This window comes from Triticum dicoccoides, chromosome 5B (genome assembly GCF_002162155.2).
Source record: "Triticum dicoccoides isolate Atlit2015 ecotype Zavitan chromosome 5B, WEW_v2.0, whole genome shotgun sequence".
NCBI classification, from domain to species: domain Eukaryota; kingdom Viridiplantae; phylum Streptophyta; class Magnoliopsida; order Poales; family Poaceae; genus Triticum; species Triticum dicoccoides.
The window spans coordinates 529,808,641-529,833,366 of NC_041389.1; the positions used below are offsets into that span (position 1 = coordinate 529,808,641).

General features: G+C 39.0%; 1 long non-coding RNA gene across 12 annotated transcripts; it reads right to left on the bottom strand.

Moving 5' to 3' along the window:
- Positions 1 to 308: 308 nt before the first annotated feature.
- LOC119311375 lies at positions 309 to 7,051 on the bottom strand. Of its 12 annotated transcripts, XR_005151028.1 has the most exons (12): positions 6,546 to 7,048; positions 6,299 to 6,458; positions 5,820 to 5,932; positions 5,442 to 5,534; positions 5,276 to 5,336; positions 4,580 to 5,186; positions 4,323 to 4,420; positions 2,461 to 2,617; positions 2,282 to 2,368; positions 2,103 to 2,189; positions 704 to 1,274; positions 309 to 610 (listed from the first exon to the last, which is right to left on the bottom strand). It is a non-coding gene; the product is annotated as an uncharacterized LOC119311375 (long non-coding RNA). The 12 variants fall into 12 exon arrangements; XR_005151035.1 differs by having other exon boundaries at positions 704 to 790; positions 899 to 1,274; positions 5,276 to 5,932; positions 6,546 to 7,051; XR_005151036.1 differs by adding an exon at positions 1,418 to 1,481 and having other exon boundaries at positions 5,276 to 5,932; positions 6,546 to 7,051.
- Positions 7,052 to 24,726: the final 17,675 nt, after the last annotated feature.

Consider the following 24,726-nt stretch of genomic DNA (forward strand, 5'->3'; position numbering starts at 1 on the left):
GGAGGGAGTATTATTTCATGAATTTGAAAATTCTTTTTTAATTCATAAAAATTTATGGGATTAAGAATCTTATCATTTTAAAAAACACAAATTTCATGATGGAAAAGAAAAGGAGTTAATGCAAAAACAAAAGGGAAAATAAAAAAAACATATAAGAAACTGAAAGGAGAACATAAAAAAGGGAAAACCGACCAGGGAAGGTTATAGAACCTACATTGCCAAAACTGGTAGGAAGAGGGAAGCATTGGCCGACCCAATATAACACTAGATCGGAATCGCGCCTTGGCGCGAGGGTGCCAGTCTCAACGTTTTGCCAAAGCATGTAACAACATGCCAGTAGGAACCCAAGTAAAGCATTTGTACTTATACAGGATGATAATGAGGTAAGAAACATTGGATTGTGACAAAAATAAAACACAATGGATCTCAAGATCAACATCAGGGCATTCATCCGACCACAAAAGACGACCATTCAACACGAAGTTCGATACCAAAAGCAAGAATACATAAGGAGAGCCAACTACGAAGCCATAATCACTAAGCATACTAACAAGTGGCGTAATTCATCTGCCTTGTCGATGTACTTCACAAGGACCGCCTCACATGGAACCTGATACAAACAAATTGTGAGATATATAGAGTACAATGAGTTCTGCACTCAGGCATCTTGAAAGTGCAATATATGTACATCAAAAGAAATCACCTTGATACGCATTGGAGCAGCTGTGAATTAGGAGAGGCGCCATCTAATAGCGCGACCTTTTTTCCAAATGTCCTTCCAAGCGGCAGCCTGTGTCTTCCATTGTGTCAGGAAGATCTCCAACAGAGTAGTCCATGGCAACCACATTTCTAATGTGCACAGAAAAGTAATGCATGTATCTGACGGCAAGAAGCCAACCTCTAGCAAGCATCCTTTTATTGGTCCTTGACTCCTCTAACTGCTGCGGGAAGCGCTCGGCACGGCGCTGATGTCGTTTGGACAAAGCAAGGTTCAAGTCTCTGACAACCGTGTTTGTCATGTCCTCTATGTATATGACAGCCTTTATTGCAGCGGTATCCTAGGCAGCCTCATCGTCGGTGCAATAAAGCCCTGGCACAGAAATGTCGCTGATTGGTTCCCCAAGGTTAATTGTAGAGGTGTTGAAAGAGACGGTTACACGGATCTTGCCGTCCTCATGAACAACACGCTTGTACTTGTCTGGAGATAACTCAAGGTGTGCTAGGAGGCTGTCAAGAACTGTTCTGTGTGGGATCCTGAACAGTCGCTGGGTTTCCTATAGGACCCAAGAACACAAAATGTAAGGTCAGGGGGACTGTTTGAAGCAATTGAGATCACAAGACACGAGAGGAATTTGAAAGAAAAAAAGCAATCATAGTGATAAATAAGAGATGCTAAGTCTCTGGTTAATCAGGTTACCATCAAGTATGCGCGAATCATAGCAAGAGTAGCTCAGAAGTAAAGACTGCTACGATAGTATAATCTGGAAAGACAGAAAGCAAATTTGTATAATGCTTGGTCTTTCTAAAGAAACCTACCTACACAGTATCAAAGAAATAGAGTTTAAATCATCCCAAGACATGGATCTAACTATCATTATTTATTTGATATCCCTAGATCATGCGTATGATTCTTTGTGCGGATGGTACTGCCTATATGCGAGAGTATCTCCTCCGATTATACAGACTGCAGAGTCACATACTGGCACCGGCGTAGCCTCGTGGAGGCGAAACAGGACCATGCCCCCCTTTCTGAAAGTGCAGACATTGCAAAACTGTTATCTGTTGCTAAACTATGTTGATCATCCAAAACTCTTATCACACCCCAAGACACCACACAAGGGACCCAGAATTGGTTAGCTCGTGTACTCGCGTCCAACCCTCGAGTGCGTGTGCGTGGCATGGGAAAATAGCCCATTATATTAGTTTAATGTGCATATTTGCATAGTAACTGAATCCATTGTCAAATTTTCCTGGATTTGACCTTGGACTACCCTGGCTATTTCTAAGTTGTGCTCTCATTTGGCTCCCCTCTTTAATTTCTGACCATACTTTTGCAGCCGTCTAGATAAACCAGAGAGGGGACGTGACACATCTCAGCTGACCTATGCAAGTGTTCATAGATAGCTGTTGGTGGAGCCAGCGGAGCCTGGTGAGCCATGAACCTGGAGCTCATCGTTAGCCATCACGACCTGAACAGATCCAAGAAATTCCTCAGATGCAAGCACATATGCATGGCTCGGAAGGAACAGTAACCATGTGATGTGCGTAGGTGAGGTCTGACCTGTTTACTGGAGCTGAGATGCGTAGGGACGACCGAAGAGGAGCCTGGCGAGCCATGAACCTGGAGCTCATCGTCAGCCATCGCAACCTGGATAGATGCAAGAAATTCCTCAGATGCAGGCGCATATGCAGGGCTCAGAAGGAACAGGAACCATGTGATGTGCGTAGGTGAGGTCTGACCTGGTTACTGGAGCTGAGATGCATACCGACGAACGAGCAAGAAGGTCCATGCTTTATCATGTCAAATAAATAAGAAAGCACCTCGACAGACATAAAACTTGTTCTTCCACTGCTATATCATCTGGTTTAAGCCTATGCATTCAATTATTGAATCAACCTGTGCCAAAGTAAAAACATATGCTTGAGATAACTTGGCAGATTATAAGCAGAGAAGAACTGAAATGTACAACATGGGTCTCTTTCGTCTCTTTCACGACAGATGGGTGCTTGCATCCAAGCGTTCTCACAACATCAGTCTCCTACTTTCAAAGTGAAAGGTTTCAGTTCTAGGATTTGTAACGAAGGGACTGCTTATATACAATGAAGACAATGTCTCCAAATACATGAAGTGCATGCAGCTCTACGGTTTGTAAAAAGCACCAAAAGAGACAAAGGCGAACAATGAAATTTATGAAGCAGCAGGGTAAATGACTAAATAAAGAGAAGGTCTAGAAAATAGAGGAATAATATTGTGTCTGCATTAACCATTCATTGGTGCTATTGGAATGCATGACAACATCAATGGCTATTAAATATAAATAGAAGATAACGTTCAGATCACTTCTTCGGCTCCATTCAAAGTCTAAGCGGTCTATAATTTTACACTGTCCACATCCTCAAAACCATGATAATCTATAATTAAGCTCCTGAAAATCTAGTATGATGCATTACATCTCAAGTACAAGGGTAGATAATTTGATATCCGATATAACAGACGCTTTAGTTAACCAAGATCAAAGGACCAAGACTCTAGTCAGATGAAGCTAAAATAAGATCAAGATGCGTTAAAAATACCTCGCATAATATATACCATACACAAAAATATACACCTACAATAAAATCTTTTTAATTGTTCCAAAAGGAGATGCCTTGTTGAATACAGTTAAATTTGCAAAAACATAACTGAAAAAAGTAAAATTCTGTGTCTAACAACTACCTACAACCAGTGTTAACAGTCAATTACATAATTTATTAGAAGGCAGGAATGAGCTCCTTTATGTTTACCAGTAGCCTTTTCTTCTGATATATAGTTAAATAACAGTATGACAAAAGCAATGGAAACATGAACTTAGCTTACAAAATTAATGAACCAATTTCAATTTTATTCCTGCAACAATGGTTTCTGTTCTCAGCTGCTTAAGATCACTAATAGTGGAGCTGGAACATAATAAAAATTAAGGTGACACTAAGCAGTCTGAACTCAGAAGAGGCAGAGCCGTTGGCAATGCCATGGCCACCACCACCGCGTGTCTACATCACGCCGTCAGGCTCGCAGCGCTTTCATGTATTGTCAGACATAAGATAGGGATGCACTTTCATGTATTGTTAATCAAGAGAATCGTGTGAACTATCATGAAACACATAAGACAGGGATAACACCTTTGTATCATCTACTATAAGCTGGAATACATCGGACATCACATCTAAAAGAGAATCGCTTTGGACAGATATTACGTAGCCGCTTCAACATAAAAAAAATGAAAGATGAAGGACAATTTTTATAGCTCCTCCTTTTAGTTTAAAACTATGAGAAACAACACGAACGGGAAAAAAATGTGAGGCAACATTTCAGAACTACTCTAATAAAATGGCATTCAAAATCTTCCAATATATAGATATTTCTTGTTACTTCTATTTATTGCTGTTTGGCACATCGATTTCAGTTGTATATATCAGAGGGCAATACATTTAAAAAGCGAGGAGAAATGAATGAGACGGTGAGTACTGACGAATATGGCCAATGTCTAAAGATACTAATCACAATCACAATTCCCTCAAGAGGATAACTGATTATCATGAACTTGTGGGGAAGAAGGTCGCACCTCACCTACGGCATAGAGCTGGCATAAAAAGAAGAAAGAGCTCATCATTTCCCATACTTGAACAGTTCCGCCACCAGCCAATTAACATTCAACTACTCCTGAAAAATTGTGAATTAAACAAGAATTAATGCCTTGTGAATGGCAAGCAAGAATTAGAAAACAAGGCGACCAATTCTGTTTTGTTTTTAGAAATATTCCACTCCTGTTTTGGTAAAGGAGAAAAATAGAACAGGAAAAGTTTTTCGAGTAATTAGTACCTGAAATATCATGATAGTAATTTTGATTGTCCCTTGGTGCTCAACTATTGCCATTCTACAATGGACTCATGACCAAAGATTCCTTGCCAACAAAACCGAGAGCAAACCTTAAAAATGACAAAAGCATTGGCAGTACTTCCAGCAACATAAATCACACTATTGTTGCATTCCCTGTTATAACTTTCAGATTGCTCTCCAACACGCGACTAATTCAGGCAATTAGATGGGAACTTAACTAAATAAAAAACATGACCTAGCAGACTATAGAACCTGAATTAATATTATGACAAACTAAATGCAAACGACGTTATATTGGCAACAGAACATCTACAGTGGTTCTAGTTTCAGGTCAAAGCATTAGTAAGTATATGACCATAAGTATGTGACTGCTAATACAATGTTCAACGTAAGGGAAAAAACAGAACATCTACAGTGGTTCCAGTTTCATCACCGTCGGAAGACTCGAGTTCACCTTCTTCCTCTATCAGCTCCTTCCCTTTATCATTTGGAGCAATCTGAAACCTCAGCCTGCGACGCTGCGCCTCCATGCCCGTTTCATCTATGAAAACTCTGCCTAGAAGCTCCGAACTCATGCCCTGCCTCAAATCTGCACAAGCCATATCAGAGGAACAAAATTAACTCAGTTATTTACTTATGCCACACACATGTTGTTGTGTTTGTCTTGCAGGAACTTACTGTTGGCTGGGGGTGCTAATATAGCTTGCTCAGGCTCCGGATCAACATACTCTTTTTCAACCTTTGCAACCACATATGCGAGTAAGGTGAACGCCACATGTTAATATCAAATTTGGTCAATAAGGCACATTTCAATATGCATGAACATTCTATCTGTCGTACTAACCGATCTCTCCCGCACCGTTAGCCTACTCATCGGGCTCACTATTCAGGTTGTTTACAACGCAGTCAGTGGCTGCCACTTCACCCGTGACAACCTCTAGAGGGGGGCTCCCAAACAGATGGTAACAAGATTGAAATCAGCTAGTGCCCAATGCTAATTGAAACTAAATGTCATCTAACGCGAAGATGCTCACTGAATTTCTATTTCAGTTACTGCTATGTCATCACTTCAACTGGAGCCATCATTATATGCATCTCATAAATCCATCCGGATGAATGCTCCTAATCGACAGTTATCGTTCTAATTTTGCTACTTGCTCACTGTATTTGATCCTAGGCACGAATTGAAACCAAACGAAAGGAAAGGAGAGGGGTCCCTCACCTAGAGAAGTGATTTTCGGGGGAGGCAATAAGCAAAAACAACAACGACGACGACTGGTGCAGGTGTCGTCATAAACATACTCGTATATGTGCGCCTAATCACATCGTTGGCATCTGTTTCAATTGTCAGTGAGACATATATTATATGACAGAAAAGTATACTGTACTCTCTCTCTCTCTCAACCAATATCAGTACCAAAGCTCTCTCTCTCATTTTCTAGTCAGTACAGATGCAAACCAATATCAGTACAAAAGCACTACATCTCTCTTCTGTTCTTGCTCACCTCATATTACTCTTCCCTTCCTCACAAATAAAAATAAAGAATATACCCATTGTTGCCTTATCCTAAACCATGGCCACTCTGTCCCAGCGAATTTGTCAATATGCACACATATAAATCAAGCCCACTAATTTGTCCATATGCACACATATAAAACAAACTGAAGAGGAGTTATGAGTAGGAGTTAACAACAGGCTACCTAGCACTCTAGCAGATGGAGCTATCCCACTGTATCCTCACAGACCGTGACACCTCTCGGAGCATAGTCGAAGACAAACCTCCAGAGGTTGAAGACAAACCTTCCTAGGAGAAATTGACCACCGCAACACGTATCCTTGCAACCAACCGGGAGCAGCAACCTCAAAAACAATAGATCAAGCCACAAGTCAGCCTTGGAGAGAGAGAGGAAGAGAGAGTGTGAGGGAGGGAGAGAAAGGGAGAAGAACCTGTGGCATAGGCATTTCACTCCTATGGTGCAGCAGCGGCGCGAGATGGGCAGTGAGAGGAACACGGAGGAGAAGGGGTGGGGGTGGCGCTGGCAAAGGAAGTACTCGACACAGCGCCAAACATCGTTGGGGTTCAGCCTCAACCCGCAGGACCGCCGCCACCGACGCGCAGACGGGGGACATGCCGCTCCCGACCGGCCCTGTAGACCGCTGGCTCAGATGAATTGATCCCGCGAGGGGCGAATCCACTGGCCATGGGAGAGAAGATGAGGGGATTGGGAGAGGGTGGGGGCCGGCGGGGATGGGGAGAGGGTGGGGGCGCGGTGGTGGTGGTGGTGGACGATGGCGACGACGCCTGGGAAGAGTACGGCGAGGGTCTGGCGGGCTGGGCGAAGGAGAAGGCGGCGGCGGCGGCGCGGGGAGCTGCTAGGGTTAGGGGTTGGGTGGATGAGGCTTAGAGGAGGAGGGACGAGCGAGTGCGGAACAACGGGAGGAGGCGGCGGCTAGGCCGGGCGCTGGGTTCTCCACGGGAGCCATTGCGTTTTTATACCCCTTTATGCGAAAAGACGAAAATGCCCTCGGCGGGGAATGGAAATTACACGCGGTGGCACGAACCGAAGGAACTATTCATTGCAACAGTTACCCCTCTCTGATCCGACGGGCGAGGTCGTTCCAGGGGTCGATCCGACGGCCCAAGATCCATCAAGCCACCAGATCCGACGGCCAGGAATCCCAAGTCGCTGACGAAGCGGGAGGATCGTCCGAATCCTTATTTCTCGATTTCTCGATGCAGTACGCCCAGGTCCTATAGCGCGGGTAAGCCCTTCACAGTCGCGCAAATATTCCGGTGGGCTGACCCATATTCATGAGCGCAGGTACGTATAGTGTAGGTCATTTTTCTGGTCTGCCACGGACATTTTTTATACACTTTATTTTTAAAATATTTCCATATTTGTAAAAGCATTAAGAATTTTTTTCATGAATTTTAATATTTTCTCATGAATTGCAAAATACTCTTAAATTTGAAAAATCATCGCAAATGCACTTGAATTTGTATAAAAGTTCATAAATTTAAGTAAATTTTAAAATTATTCCCAAATTTCAGAGTAATATTCAAATTTATATAAATTTTAAATATTAAAAAATATACCTAAATTTTGAAAAATATTTAAGAATTTTTGAAAATCTTTACGAATCTTTGGACGTATTCAAGATTTTTTTAGTGAGTTCAACAATATGTTCTCAGTGCCTTCTTCGCCTGGGCGGCGATTTGCTTCGCAGATCACGGTCGCTCGCATCTCCTGATCTACATCGATAACTTCTCGGGCACTATTTCCATAAGTTCATGGGTTTCAAAAAATTGCTCCGTCGAGGCGGAGGCCTGGGGGCGACATGGAGATATGCTCATGGAGTCCCACCAGCGAATGTAGGAGGAAGAAGCTTTCATGTGCCCCAAGGATTTGAATATAATTTTTTATTTATGAATTAGTTTGTAAGAATCGCTGCCACTTCATATATGGCCTTACGCCTTTTCGTAAAAAACACGTTGATGGCTAGGGCGAGGGCAGGGCAAGTATCTAACGATGGTTTTTGGCACATGGCAAAAAGGGGTTGGACACACATGCGACTTTGTTAGTGAGGCTTCACTACGCTCCAGAAAAATGAATTTTATTTTTACTACTATCTTTCATCCCAGCCCACTATCCCAAGTTCACCACTAGGCTCTCAACCCAACATGGCAACACAAACCATCAACGAACACACAACATAATGACCCGAAATGAGTTCACAGTTTCACACACGAACACCCAACATGCTCACGGGATCCAGCACTAGACCTAGCGAAGCTGACAGGAGTGGTGGCCAGCTGATTGTCGAAGCACCGCACTGCAGTGTGGTGCGAACCCAGCCGGAGTGGTGGCCTAGGGACAGGGAGCCGGCGGGGCAGCGATTTTCCGGAGCCTTGCAACGAGGCGCGGGCGTAGCCATGATTCAAGCCGCCAAGCGCCAACAACCAACCGTATCCAACTACCGAAGCAAATTGTCAATAAAAAGAAGCAATGCAAATCATATGGAAAAATTCAGAAAGACAAAGGATGGTAAATTTTGAGATTTTTCAAAAAATTCCAATAAGTACTGTATGTTCCTAGTAATAGTCTAGGTATTTTCAAGCTTATTGTGACCAAAGGATTAACAAAATATGTATATTTTGCTTGATAGATTAAAATTTTAGTCAAAGTATGATATATTTTTAAAAACATCCACAAATATTCCATCAAATACTAAGTTTCTAGTAGTAATATGAGAAAATTTTAGCTCGTTTGAACATTCTGATTAGTAGGTAATTGCCAGTTTATTCAAACAGGCGTTTAGTATTCTAGCATTTAGCTTGAGCCCGTCCTCAACTTTCTTCCTAAATTTGCCACTGGGTGCAAGAGGTCGATGCATGATACGTCGCTCCAAACTCCTGGAACATGGATTCGTGTGCGATTGTGCGCAGGTGCGTCTATACCTCGCTCTTAGCGAATGGGTGCATGCTCTCACTCATGCCGTGCCTCGTAGGCCGTCTCATTACTCTTTTACGTCTTACATTTCTAGAATAGGCATGCCACACGTTCTCTGCTAATAGAACATCACACGTTGTTGTGTTTCGGTACACACCACATTGTTGTTTTAAAAAATTACACCACACGATGTGTGCACAAGTAGAAAGAAACCAAATGCGAAAAAGTCCCATATATAAAAAAGGTAAAAGGTGAACAGTAATCACTTATTGTAAGAACAAAAATGGTTGCACATATATTACTTCATGCAATTTTCAGTAAGTGTTCAATTTTTCTCAAAAATATATTCACACATTTCCATGAAAAAAGTGTATCACCAAAAATACAATGAACAATTCTAAATAGATAGCTAACATTTTTGAAAACTACGTGATGAACATGTCCTAAAACATCATGAACTTTTATAAAATAAAATACACAGTGGGGACTTCTAAATAAAAGATGAATTCAGTACTAAATATGTATAATTACAAGAATTTTTTAAAATACTATAATTTTTAAAATGTGATACACATTTTTCCAAATATACATGAATATTTTCTAAACATACTGTAACATTTCAAAGTACAAGACAAGAATTACTTAGTACTTTATAAACAGTTTACTGCACACTCAACATTTTTGAAGTAGACAATCTGTATTTTCTATACTTGAAACTAATTTTTATATACACGATGTAACTTTTTTTAATACATATGACCAAAGTATGAATTAGGAAGAAAAAGAAAATTTAAATAGGAAACATAAAATAAAAAGAAAAACAGAAATCTAAAATAAAAATACTAAACTATACAATGTCCAATTCCGGAATAAAATCGCAGAAAACAACATGGAAAACCGTTCATAGAAAAAATTTCAGGCAAAACCGCCCCCTCCCTTATGTTACTGGACCGGACAGATTGGACTTTTCCGTAAGCGAGGTACGACGCTGGAAGTCAGCGCGACTGGGTATGTATAGCACAGGTGAAAATTTGGGATGCTTTCTATTAAAAGGACTTCATAAAATTTTGAAAAACATGCACGATTTTAATGAAAACATTATTTTCATTTTTTGTGAATTAAAACAATTCAGGATTTTTTTTGTTCGGCCTCCCAAAATATAACAAATATTCCTGAATTTTGTAAAATGACCACGAGCTTAAATGTTTTCTCCCGAATTACTAAAAAACATTAGTTTTCAAAATGTTGCTGATATTTTCTAAAAAATAAATTTTAAAAAGGTTCACGGATATAAAAGTTTCTAAACATTTTATAGAAGTGTTTCCAAATTTGAAAAAAATATCATGAATTTTGCTTTATTTCACAATTTATTAAATTTTAAATGAATTCAAAAAATGATTCCGCATGTCAAAATGTTTGATGAAATGAAAACACGTATAAATTTATTTATAATGTTCTCTGATTTTAAAATGTGTTCAAGAATTTGAAAAATGTTTGTGAATTTATAAAATGCGCACTGATTTTTAAAATGGTTCCCAAGTTGATTAAATGTTCCAGAATTGTTTAAAAAATCTTGAATTTCAAAATGGAAAGGGAACAAAAAGTGAATAAAAATAAAAAGAAGACTCAGGGAAAAAATGAAACCAGATGAGGGAAGTTCTAGAACCTACTTTCCCAACTACGTTTGGAAGAGGGAAGCATTCGCCCGACCCAATATATCACCGATTATGCTGGGGGTTGCGCGTTGGCAGCAACCCACACTTGGAATAGATTTCTCGGGCCATGGGCTTCTATAGTGCTGGTAGGGCGCTCGTAGTCGTGCAAATGCGCACTCGTCAGCCAAATGCAATTTTCCATATTCCTAATTACGTTATTTACTTACGGCGATGAAGAATAAAATTATGTTGTTTTTTTTCCTTTCCTAGTTCTTCTTCCAAGCTCAGGATAACTCCGAGGGGTTGCGACTTCTTTCTACAAATGGGAGCTTTCCCTTCACCGCCCCCATGGGGTTGGTCCACAGGGTTTATAGCTACCCTTCTTACTACAGGGCGTTTTGCCTAGCCAACAGTTAGATCCGGCTCTACCCAAACTTTTTTGGTTCAGGCCAACATTGCCCCCTTGTCAACGCTCATGTGGCCAAGACCTTATTCGTTAGCCATCGCTATTGAGTATGTATAGCATATGTGATTTTTTTAGGTCTATTTCTTTAGTTATTTTATACTAAAAAAATCCTACATTTAAAAAAAATCCCAAACTTGAAAAGAAGTTTCTAAATTAAAAAAACAGGAATTTCAACACTCATCACAATATTTCAAATTTGAGATCTATTTTAGAAACACATAACCTCTTTTTTAATTCAAGAAGATTGTTTAAATTCATAAATTTTTAGTATTACATTGCTTTAACCTTTTCTACTACATTGTTTTTTCAGGAATATATTTGCAATTGTTATAGGAGGAGCCCCTACATGGGCCAGCTCAGTCACGACACTGTGTGTTTGCCCAAAATTTTGACGCACCAAGCACCAAATAGGGCATCTCGATTGTCATGATGGTTGGTTCTTTACCTCGCATTGGCTCTCTGTTCTCTTTCGCATGGGTTTCGACTCAACCTAGACTAGACAAACAACTCTCTAATCAAATCATACAAGTAAGGCAGCAAGTAATACATAATTAATGTTTTATGATAAGCAAGGGATAATTAAAATATTAATTATATAATATTTATCTCGTACAAATAAGAAAGTAATTAATACGTAATTAATTCATGATGTTAAATAAAAAGTAACAAAAGAAATTAATTATATTGTTTATACAATATTATTTTTTCTCCTATGCCCCTCCTAGTTTATAAATCTTGCATGAATCCCTATGTCATTAGTTTTGCCAAACAAATATGAGTTATATGTCAAAAAAAATATTTGTTAAAAACTTCAATCAAACATGGATTCAAAGGTCCATTTTTTGTGGCATATGACGCGCAATTTGTATGTCAAAGTCGACCTAGATATACATGTATGCCTTATAAACCACAATAGAGGTAGTAGCAAACTCGGGTGCATACTCTATACAAACTACACATCTATTTACATGCTATCATCGACAACCAGAATGGCCGGCGCTCCGCACATCGGCACCCTTCGGCGAACGACATTGCAAAATGTTTTTCGGGCTTCAACTCAGCAATGGTGGAAATCTCTTCTTGAGAAGAGTGGTAACCACATGAATTGGAGAATCTTATCCTATTTGTATATTTCGCATCTTAACCCTTTAATTGCACTAAATTTGTGTATCAATCCCCACATGTCACAAGCAAGTCAAGAACTTGTCCAAATTTAATTTAGCCCTCATATTACAAATTATTCACAAATAAATTCTTTTTTTACATAAACAATCAAACAAGCTCCGGTTATTTCACATCACTCTTTCTTATAAGTTTCAGCGATTAAGAAGTGATGATTTATTGTGGTTAGGGTAGAATAGAGGTATGGAATGTTTGGTACGAAATGCTTATAGAGTAATGAGGAGTGGATGGATGTGAAAACACATAACAATAAAGTTATGTTGAGTGGAAAGATGTGATGCTATAGTATTGGCTAAGTCACTGAAAAATCCAAAAGATATATTTACAAGAACGAGCTTATTTCAGGCTATGGGTAAATCAAAAGACGTACATATAGAAGAAAGAAACTAAAGAGGTACACGGCGGTTGGCAGAGACAGGACCGTTAATGTTTGCGCGAGGTGGTAATGTTTTAAGTTGTCTCTCGTGCTCATAACAAAATTAGCTCCACTCGATGTCTCAAGTTTTTTTATTCCGTAGAAATATATGTGCACTTAGCTAGTTTTCGGTAATGAGGCACTCTCGGTTGGGGAAAAGTTTGGAGGGGGCACTACTCCTTCTACTGTTAGAAATTGCACTGTCCTTATGCATGATGGAGTTTAGAAGTCTCCCAAACGTATAAATATTTATTTGAAAACAGAAACTATACATCTTGCCTATACTTGTTGGGAAATGTAGTAGAAAACAAAAAATCGGTCCTACGATCAACCAGGAACACTATGAAGATGCAATAACAGTTTGGATAAGGTCGTTACCGACTCTGAGTTGTAGCGGGAAAAACGAGTTGGTGTAGGTCGTATTTGAATTCCCTCGAACCATTCACGAACGATCCCTCGAACGGAAGGCCGAAAGCACGGCCTCTCCACAGTTTGCGAGCGTACGGTCTTCATGATTTGGCAGCGCTTCGCCGCCCAGAGCTAATCGTCGCTGGAATTAGAGGGAGGATACTAGAACCACACTTGGCGTCTAATTATGAGAATTAGAGAGGATCTACAATTGGATCAACTAGAACTAGAACTAGAGGACTAGAAGAGGCTCCATAAACTTGTGTGTTCAAAAGTGCCAAAACCTCTAGGTTGGAGGAGAGGACAAGGGGAACCACAAGGGGGAAGGATGCCTTCCCCTTTGGTCGGTCAAGGAGGGGGAGTTCGCCTCCAATTTGGCCTCACCCTTTGCTTCTCCAAGAAGCTAAGGGGGTGCCTCCCCTATTGGGCCCAAGTGGCCGAATATCTTTCCACCACTTGGCCTTTCAAGGACCATTGATATTTAAATAAATATAAAAGCCTCCTAATCATTATTAAAGCCTTTTAATATTAATTTAACATTATAATAAACTGTTTCCACCTACATATTATTTATTGATATTACCCGGTAAACCCTAAAACCCTTCTAGTGACCCCGAAATGCTTCCAGTTCCTCTCGAAACTATTTCGGATATTAATGAAACTATTTCATAAATATTTCCTCATTACTCCTGTCCTACTAACACTCAGAAAATCATGATTACCTTAAGCTTGTGACCCTATAGGTTCGGTAAAACATACACATAAACAAAACCCATTTTGTTCAATGACCGATAGAGGAACCATGAACATACATATCGATCCCTATGAGTACACGAATGCGGTTCGAGTGAACCTGTGGTTATCATGTGCTATTACCTTTGCTTCCCAATACTTTACAAAAGCCGAGGTGAGATATATTGGTATCCTATTGAGTCATACACATGCTCATTATACCAGTCTCATCGTTACCGGTTTTGTTCTTCTTTCTCGTTGACATGTTCCGGCATCCCCGTGACCTAGTCAGTTGTGTCTGGCCAGACGATGAATATCGTCACATCGAGAGGGCCCTAATAATATCTCTCCATCGTCGGAGGAGCAAATCCCACTTTTGAGCTATCTATTCCCTTGTCAAACTTTCCGATGAAGCTGTAAGTTGTCGGTATGATCACCGTGTTACATATGAGTTTTCAGCAACCCCAATGCCTATCGTACAGTAACAAGTGAGTACGATACTCTCATGGTCTAAGTAACTAAATTACACATTAATTCTTGATGTTATTGTTGGGGAACGTGGTAATTTCAAAAAAAATCCTATGATCACGCAAGATCTATCTAGGAGATGCATAGCAGCGAGAGGGAAGAGTGTGTCCACATACCCTCGTAGACCGAAAGCGGAAGAGTTATGATAACGCGGTTGATGTAGTCGTCGTCTTCACAAGTCGACCGATCCTAGCACCAAAGGTATGGCACCTCCGCGATCTGCACACATTCAGCTCGGTGACGTCCCATGAAGTCTAGATCCAGCTAAGGTCAAGGGAGAGTTTCGTCAGCACGACGGCGTGGTGACGGTGATGATGAAGTTACCAGCGCAGGGCTTCGCCTAAGCACTATGACGATATGACCGAGGTGGAAATCTGTGGAGGGGGGCATCGCACACGGCTAAAAGATCAACTTGATCAACTTGTGTGTCTATGGGGTGCCCCCTCCCCCATATATAAAGGAGTTGAGGAGGGGAGGGCCGGCCCTCTATGGTGCGCCCAAGGGGGGGGAGTCCTACTCCCAGCAGGAGTAGGTTTCTCCCCTTCCCTAGTTGGAGTAGGAGAAGAAGGAAGAGGGAGAGGGAGAGAAGGAAAGTGGGGTCGGGCCCCCTCCCAATTCGGATTGGGCTTGGGGGGGGCACCTTGGCCGCCTCCTCCTCTCTTCCACTATGGCCCATTAAGGCCCATTGACTCCCCGGGGGGTTCCGGTAACCTCCCGGTACTTCGAAAAAATGCCCAAACCACTCGGAACCTTTCCGGTGTCGAAACATAGCCTTCCAATATATCAATCTTTATGTCTCGACCATTTCGAGACTCCTCGTCATGTCCGTGATCACATCCGGGACTCCGAATAACCTTCGGTACATCATATCACATAAACTCATAATACTGATCTTCATCAAACTTTAAGCGTGTGGACCCTACGAGTTCGAGAACTATGTAGACATGACCGAGACACGTCTCAGGTAAATAACCAATAGAGGAACCTAGATGCTCATATTGGTTCCTACATATTCTATGAAGATCTTTATCGGTCAAACTGCATAACAACATACGTTGTTCCCTTTGTCATCGGTATGTTACTTGCCCGAGATTCGATCGTCGGTATCATCATACCTAGTTCAATCTCGTCACCGGCAAGTCTCTTTACTCGTTCCGTAATACTTCATCCCGCAACTAACTCATTAGTCACAAATGCTTGCAAGGCTTATAGTGATGAGTATTACCGAGAGGGCCCAGAGATACCTCTCCGAAACACGGAGTGACAAATCCTAATCTCGATCTATGCCAACCCAACAAACACCTTCGGAGACACTTGTAGCGCACCTCTATAATCACCCATTTACGTTATGACATTTGGTAGCACACAAAGTGTTCCTCCGGTATTCGGGAGTTGCATAATCTCATAGTCTGAGGAACTTGAATAAGTCATGAAGAAAGTAGTAGCAATGAAACTGACACGATTATAATGCTAAGCTAATGGATGGGTCATGTCCATCACATCATTCTCCTAATGATGTGATCCCGTTCATCAAATGACAACACATGTCTATGGTTAGGAAACATAACCATCTTTGATCAACGAGCTAGTCAAGTAGAGGCATACTAGGGACTATATGTTTTGTCTATGTATTCACACATGTACTAAGTTTCCGGTTAATACAATTCTAGAATGAATAATAAACATTTATCATGAATTAAGGAAATAAATAATAACTTTATTATTGCCTCTAGGGCATATTTCCTTCAGTTATAACAATTGACTTGAGACGATTGTATCTCAAAGTAGAACAAACAAGTTTGAGTCAATTCGATTTGATCATTCTTCTAACGCCATATTCTTAATGTTGTTTTGAAACTATCATTACACTTAACGATATCTCAAGATCCGGAAAACATGATCACATAGAACACTGAGCTAGTCTTAGAGGCGAGACCATGAATCAGATTGTACCGTTTATCATTCCACACGTGTGTATGAGTTTTCCACTAAATTGCATATTCCAGGATCATAACAATTATAGTATAGAATATAAACTGTTAATTATTAACATGGAAACATAATGATACAATATTATTGTCTCTAAGGGATATTTCCAATAGACTCCCACTTGCACTAGAGTTAATAATCTAGTTAGCACATTTTCATTTACACCAATGGCAATCTTGTGTTTGTCCATGCTCTGCTTGTGATATAGCTTTCATCCCATTGGATATTGAAAACTTCATATCCGCATGTATTGTTTGCATTTTAATTCATCTATCATGCTTTCACATGAATTCATAATTTGTGCAAAACTGGCTTTGTATATATTGAATCACTGGTAGGACTTATGATTGCTTAGATTGAGTTATGGAACCACTATTAAGAACAATGTTCCATTGAAAAAATCATCTAGAAACCATACCAAGCTTATAAATGAACTTTTGATTCATCACCCTCCATTGTTGCTTCTAATGTGACAATATACTCTGCCTTCTGTTATAGAATGCACCATAGTAAATTTCTTGGAGCAATTCCAACTTACTGTGCCACCATAAATCATTTAATTGAAATCAAAAATTGCTTGGAGCATCGATGAAGATTTTGTCGATGTACTAATTACAAAGAGCATGTATTAATGTAATTCCTTACAACAATCTCTTCATCTTCTCTGTATGTGAGAAACATGTCGTCATTACTTAATGACATTTTTACTGTTGTCGTATGATCAACAATTTGACCATTCTCGTACTTTACTCACAACTTACTTGGAGTGCTGGAAATATCTGGTTGTTTACATTTCATGGAATATAATTAACACAAGTGCGATTGAAATAATGTATTTCACTCATCAGTATTTTAGGATAATGATTCTTGCTTAAAACTCCTTCCATGCGACTTTGACAAGAAACTCTCCTTGGAATTTCCAATCAACAATGTGTCATGCTCACACACACACACACACAGTTTTAGAAATATTATCATGTTCCCACTTACTTTCTTGTAAATACAAGCATCTTTGCTTTGCTCGATGAAATCAAATAATTTGATCATTTCATCAGAACAAAGATTCCAACTCCATTATGCTTGTTTTAACTTGGACTGTATCACATATACAACCTTGGTTCTATTTCCATTATTTTGACGTCCATCTATTATATCTCATAATTTGAAATGTTTAGTAATTGCTAGGTTAACCCGAAGTGACTTTATTTATTGCTATGATGAGACAATCTCGTCATAATCAGCTCCTTGATCTTGTCATAAACTATTTGTAACAAGCCAAATGTTATAAAACATTTTTATCTTTGTCAGTCTATATATCACTATAGTTTAGACTCCAAGTCTTCTGGAGGGTCCATCAAGTTCTAAACTTTAATTATGTATATGGATACTATCTCGGATTATTTTGGCATATAGCTAATTCTGTGTCAGGGCCCAACAACGCTTCTCTGTGTATTATATATTCATTGTTTGTTCAACAATATTTCGTCTATATACCACAAAGATCTATATGAATTTTCCCAACCTATATAGAGCGGCTGCATTCGACCAAGGTCTCTATATCTCATATAGAGTCTTCCATACCAGTCGTGGTAGGAAATTCTTGAATCGTTTCTAGCTTTCCTTTTCTTTGAACGATTACAAATATTCTATAATATCGTCGAGTTGCACTATCCTCCCACTCACTCTTTTGCAAAAAATACTTTCTTCAAAATTAACAGCACTCTTTTGCAAAACACTTTGCATTGGCGTAGTGAGAGAGGAATACATACCCAACTATTTGGAATAACCAACAGAGTAGTACTTATCTGACTTGGCACATAAACTCATAAGCACTTTTACTTATGTCTTATATTCCCAAATGTTAATAAAAGACCAAAGGGTTTTGTCATACCATTCCATATCTTATATGGTGTCGTTTCAACAGATTTGATGGCACACTTTTTAGTGTAAAAGTTGCAGTCTCTAAATCATCACATTAAAAAGTATTTTGAAAATTGATTAATGTGATCTTTGATCTCACCATGTCATACACGCTTTGATTACATGTACTCAAAACATTCTACTCTTAGTGATGTTCTGGGAAGTGCAAGCTATAAAATTCTTTTCACAGCTCATCAGATATGCACTAAACTTATAACTCAACTATTAATTTATACATTCTAATTGTAGAAACATAATTTTTCTTGTTACAATAATTTCTACTTCATTCTCAAAAACCTTTTGAAACATTTCAAAGGATCCAGATTTATGTCTGAATAAGTAAATATAAATATCTAGTCGCGTCATCCTTGAAGATAGATAAATCCCCTGCTTGCAACAACACTTATGGACTACATACATCACTATGCATATTTTCAATTATTTTGTTGCTCGTTCTTTATGGCATGTGAACGATATTTTAGTTTACTTCACTATTTGGACGAAAGTTACAAGTGTCAGATGATTCATAATCAGATGACTTCAAAATCCATCACTATGGAATTTCTCCGGTGCTGGTTTTTCCTAATGTGACTAAATGCAGGGCCACACATATGTGGTATTCTTTTAGTCATGCGATATTTAATGTTAGTGTTATGGATGTTCAAGTTTATCATCAATATTCATAACATACATGCTATTCATAATAGGAGTATGGCCTATTGTTCCTAATATCGAACAACTATTGTCCTCTCATGGACAACCTCGTTGCAACTTTCCATGCAATGTGCTAGAGTGTACAAATCTCTAAAATGAACTATGACAATAAACACAGAGTAATATGCTGATGAAAAGTATGATAACTTTTACAAAGTTTTTCAACACACATTTTAACCTCATCGTTTGTTGGTCACTTATGCCGTTGTAGTTTCTTGCAATGATTCATGACAACATGCAGTCGATTTGTTATCCTTGTGATCAAATTTTAACCACAATCTCGAAAAATTAGTGATAAAAAATTTAATCATAATTTCCAAGAATTACACTTACTTGACCAACTTTCTCTACATCTAATAACTTATATGACATTCATACCTGAGCTAGACATTCCAATCTTTTTTCCTTTGCCTTTTTACTTCTTATAGTTTTACTTCAATATTTCTCCGACTCACGGAAGAAACAACCAATGTTAAGAGTGGTGCGAGCCTTAAACTTCCCTGGGCATTAAATCCTTTTGTTTTGTTCTTTCTGCTTAAGTTCTCACCATCAACTCATGATCGGCGTTCTTCCGGATCTTACGCATTTCAGTCTTAAACATAGTAGAACACTTCACTAGAACTTGCAAACAGAATACTTCTTTAGATATCATATATCTTTTAACCTTTATTTTTTATGAAAACAATTTTCAGTTCCAAGAATATCACATAACTATCCCGACCATTTTGAAGTTCAGGTTTCTCGGAAGCAAGCATACCATAATGTAATTCTAGTCTTTTGGATCGAAGGACACGAGTCTCGTTATCCGTAGCATCGATAGAAGAGTATTGTAAGCATGTAGTAGGACAAAATCCTTCTTGGCACTCTATAGGATGATCCTCTCATTACGTTTACCAGTCGTAAAGATTCAACTAGATAAATAACAGCTAATCAATTTCAACAGGAAAAGTCGAACCGTGACCCGTTATTCTACAACTATAATGCAAACTACACATAAACATTGTTCATAAATAATTTACACTAGTGACTAGACTTAATTAATTCATAATTGTGCTCCCAATTAAATCAATATGTCTCATAATTAACTACTGCGCAATCAATAGGGTGAGTGATTCAAGATCCGATGTTATTCACAACCATTGATGTTTGCATCACCGATGACATGAACTTCAACCGACAGGCAAACTTGCTGATAATATCTCCATATGACTCTCGTTCATCTTTCGATGCTTTCTGCTCCGAGATTAGAACGATGCTGCCAGAACTTCAAGATAACCGAGTGTTTCTTCTATGAGGTCTTACCTTCACCCTTCATTTGTACTCCGAAAAGCTACGTGTTGTAGAAGGTTGCTACACTAGGAAGAGCACTAACTACTTGATATTTTCTGCGAGAGATCACCCTAATAATTAACTACTGTGCAATCAATAGGGTGCAAACAATAAAGGGATAAACATCTTAGGCAATTCATAATAGCATGATATGGTATAGCCCTGGGCGCCGGGAACGTCTCCATGATCCTTTGAGGTCTTGATGAAAATTCTCAGTGATGATGTGATAGCCACCACCATGTTCTCATGCGTCTGGTGCAGTCACCTTGCTCTGGGTCCCTCGTAGCACGTCCATTACTCTCGTCGATAAAATAAAATAACAAGATTGACATGCAGGTCATTAAAGTGACAATCCTTTGGCTCCAACCATCGTACTTTGACGCGCATGCCACTTAACATTACAACATATAACCATCTCATACATAAACTTATTATCATGGCGAAGGCTACACCACATCACATGAAATCTGCAAAACCAAGTTAGACATCCTCCAATTGGCTTGGCAAATTTTAATTGTATGGCTTCTAGGGGTTTTGAATAACTCTAGTTACCTATGTCCACCCTCAAGGAAATAATTCTTGTCGCTATATTAACTTTCGGGGTGTGTGAGGGAAGAGACTTAATTAAACATCTCTAGTCCCACAATGAACTTCGTCAATAAACATGACCCCCTAGAAGATCAAACATCTTCATCTCCCTCTTGTGTTTGCTTTAGTTCACTATTCTTAACTATGATGAAGCCCAAAGAACTGTTAGCAGATTTTCGACAGCCAGAGCCGATCGATTATCAGAACTCTGTACAAAGCTACATCATGCATCAAGGAATAGAGCCGAAGCAATACTCGAGGGAAGCATAGACAGAACATCAAACCCTCACATCCACATGTGATCCAGATCGTAGTCTGCATCTATTTATAGAACCATTCTGATACCCCTATTGAGAAATGTAGTAGAACATTCACCCTACGATCAACCAGGAACACTATGAAGATGCAATAATGGCTTGGATCAGATTGTTACCGACTCTGAGTTGCAGTGGAAGAAGATGAGTCAGTGTAGATCATACTTGAAGCCCCTCGAACAATTCAAGAACGATCTCTCGAGCGGAAGACCAAAAGCACGACCTGTCCATAGTTTGCAAGCATACGGTCTTCATGATCTGGCAGCGCTTCTCCGTCCAGAGCTAATCATCACAGGAGAAGTAGAGTGAAGATATTAGAACCACACTGGGCTTCTAATTATTAGGATTAGATATGATCTAGATCTCGCTCTAATTGGATCAACTAGAACTAGAACTAGAGAACTAAAAGAGGCTCTAGAAACTTGTGTGTACGAATGTGTCAAAACCTCTGGTACATATAGGTTGGAGGAGAGGAGTGGGGGTGCCACAAGGGGTAAGGATTCCTTCCCCTTTGGCCAGCCAAGGAGGGGGAGTTCCCCTCCAATTCGCCCCCTTGCTTCCCGAAGAAGCTAAGGGGCGCCTCCCATATTGGGCCCAAGTGGCCCAATATCTTTCCACTACTTGGATTTTTAAGGCCCATTGATATTTAAATAAATATAAAAGACTCCTAACCATTATTAGATACTAATGTTAATTTAATATCACCTAAAACTATTTCCACCTATATATTATTTATCGGTATTACCCGGTAAACCCCGAAACCCTTTTGGTGACCCCGGAACGCTTCCGGTTCCTCTCAAAACTATTTTAAATATTAGTGAAATTATTTCATAAATATTTCCTCATTACTCCTATCCTAATAAAATTTAGCAGATCGTGATTACCATAAGCTTGTGATCGTGTAGGTTCAGTAAAACGTAGACATGAACAAAACCCCTTTTGTTCAATGCCCCTAGCCAAATCATGGACATCCATATCGATCCCTATACACGAATGACATTCAAGTGGATCATTGGTTAGCATGTTCTATTACCTTTGCTTCGGGATACTTTACAAAACCCGAGGTGAGATAGATCAGTATCCTCTTGAGTCATACACATACTCATTATACTGGTCTACTCGTTACAGTTTTGTTCTTCTTATTCATTGACATGTTCTGGCACCCCCGTGACTTAGTCACCTATGCCTGGCCAGACGATGATGGATGCCCTTTCGGTGACATCGAGAGGTCCCTAAGAATATCTCTCCATCATCATAAGAGCAAATCCCACTCTTGAGCTATCTATACCCTTGTCAAACTTTCCGATGAACCTGTAAGTTGTCATTATGATCATTGTGTTATAAATGATGTTTGAGCAACCCCAAAGCCCAACGTATGATAAGAAATGACTACGATACTCTCATGGTCTATGAACGAAATCACACAATGAGTCTCCGTGTTATAACAATTGACTTATGACGATTGTATCTCAAAGTATAACAAACAAGTGTGGGTCAATTCAATATGATTGTTTTTCCAACGGCATATTCTCAATGTTGTTTTGAAACTATCATTAAACTTAATGATATCTCAAGATTTGGAAAACATGATCACAAACAACACTTTAGCTTGTCTTAGAGGTGAGACTAGGAATCAGATCTTACCGTTTATCATTCCACACATGCATATGAGTTTTCCACTAAATCACATATTCCAGGATCATAGCAGTTATAACATATAATATAAACTCTTAATTATAAACATGAAAAATGTAATAATACAATATTATTGCCTCTAGGGCATATTTCCAACAATACTAGCATGATTCGGCCTTCCTAATTCTAGATGTCTAGTGTAAATGAATGTGTGAATGCTAGCTTCAATATGCAAGACATACACAAAACCTTTGCAAAAGGTGTGATATCTAAGGTTTGTAGCCTGGGTTTTCTCCTAAGTAGGTCAATTTCACACTTCTTTGTGAACCGCAGAAATAATGGTGACTTCTTGAGGTTCTCGAGAAAACATGGTAACTAATCGAAGTCAAATCAATCAAGTAGTACTAAATTATAGTTGAGTACTAAATTGATCACTAAAATTTATCAAAGTTATCAGACTCATTGTACACATGTGAAATGTACACACTATACCCGACAGTAAAAATACAATTAGCGTACACCACATCACAAACTTAATGGCAACTGGTCCATTTACATACCAGAAATGTAATGGGCATAAACGAGTGTGGCAATTGACTATAGTACATTTAACATACCATGCATAACTTCATGATGCAATGGTAACTGTGAGTATGAATCGTCTCTAAACACAAACTATTCTCCGATCTCTAATTATTTATTTTTTTGAAGTCCAACTAATCTTGTAAGTAAATATCATTCAACATATGCTGAAATGAAAAATAGTAAAAGAAATGAACGATCCTTACTATCTTCCTTCCACCTTAGCCGATGGAATTCACTGAACCAATATTTATCTAAAATTATCACATTGATGCTTGTTAAAGTTGCACACACATCTCACTAATCGCCTCTACGTAAGAATGTTGAATACAAGTCTTACATAGTCAAGAAATGTGACAGTTTAGTCAAATGCCATTCATATTGCGTGTCTTCCTAGCCTGATGACTATGATGACAATAGCTGGTATGAGTGTGGAAATTAGGTTCGATACAACATATCAAACTGGCCTAACATAAGGGTAACTACATGTATGCCAAGCCAGGTTGATATTTATGTGATCCAACTAGGAGTACAAAACAAAGCTATCTTAATAGGAGAGAGATGAAACTAAATAGAACCAAGGCTCAACTTGGTAACATTTCTTGTAGCTATTGGAACATGCCGATACTATCTGAAACATATTTCAACTGCATCAAGCTTTTGGTTGAAACTTCTTGTTTCAGGTCTAAGGTTGTTTGTTTAACTATATCACAGCAAAATGAAATCATTATTTCCAAGAAGTTTAAGTGGATGCTAAATTTCCCAGGAAATGTAGTAACATAAATCCTTAGAAAAATCCTATGGGGTTCAAACATGCACATATCAAACAGCTGATATAAGAAAAAGCAGGATTCAAATCATAAAAAAATCTTATTAAAATCTTAATCAAAGTGGCCCTTACTTCCAAAAATCAACTGATTTTTTTTTACAATTTGTGCGGAACTTGTTGAGACTTGAATTATAAAATCTAAAGAATGTCATATAATCCTTCTTTTGCAGTATATATTAGAATCCACTTAAGTATTATAGAAATATACATAATTCATCTTACGAAGGCTTTTAAAATATATTTGCTGGAGCTTCTTATTTGTTTTTCCAAATGTATTGTTAAAACATGATACTTTCTTGAGAAGGCAATGTTTGCTTGTTTTACTAAAGGATATGAAAAACAAATCATGCCTATGGTGTAGGACCTCCATAAAAGTATATGCCCAACATGA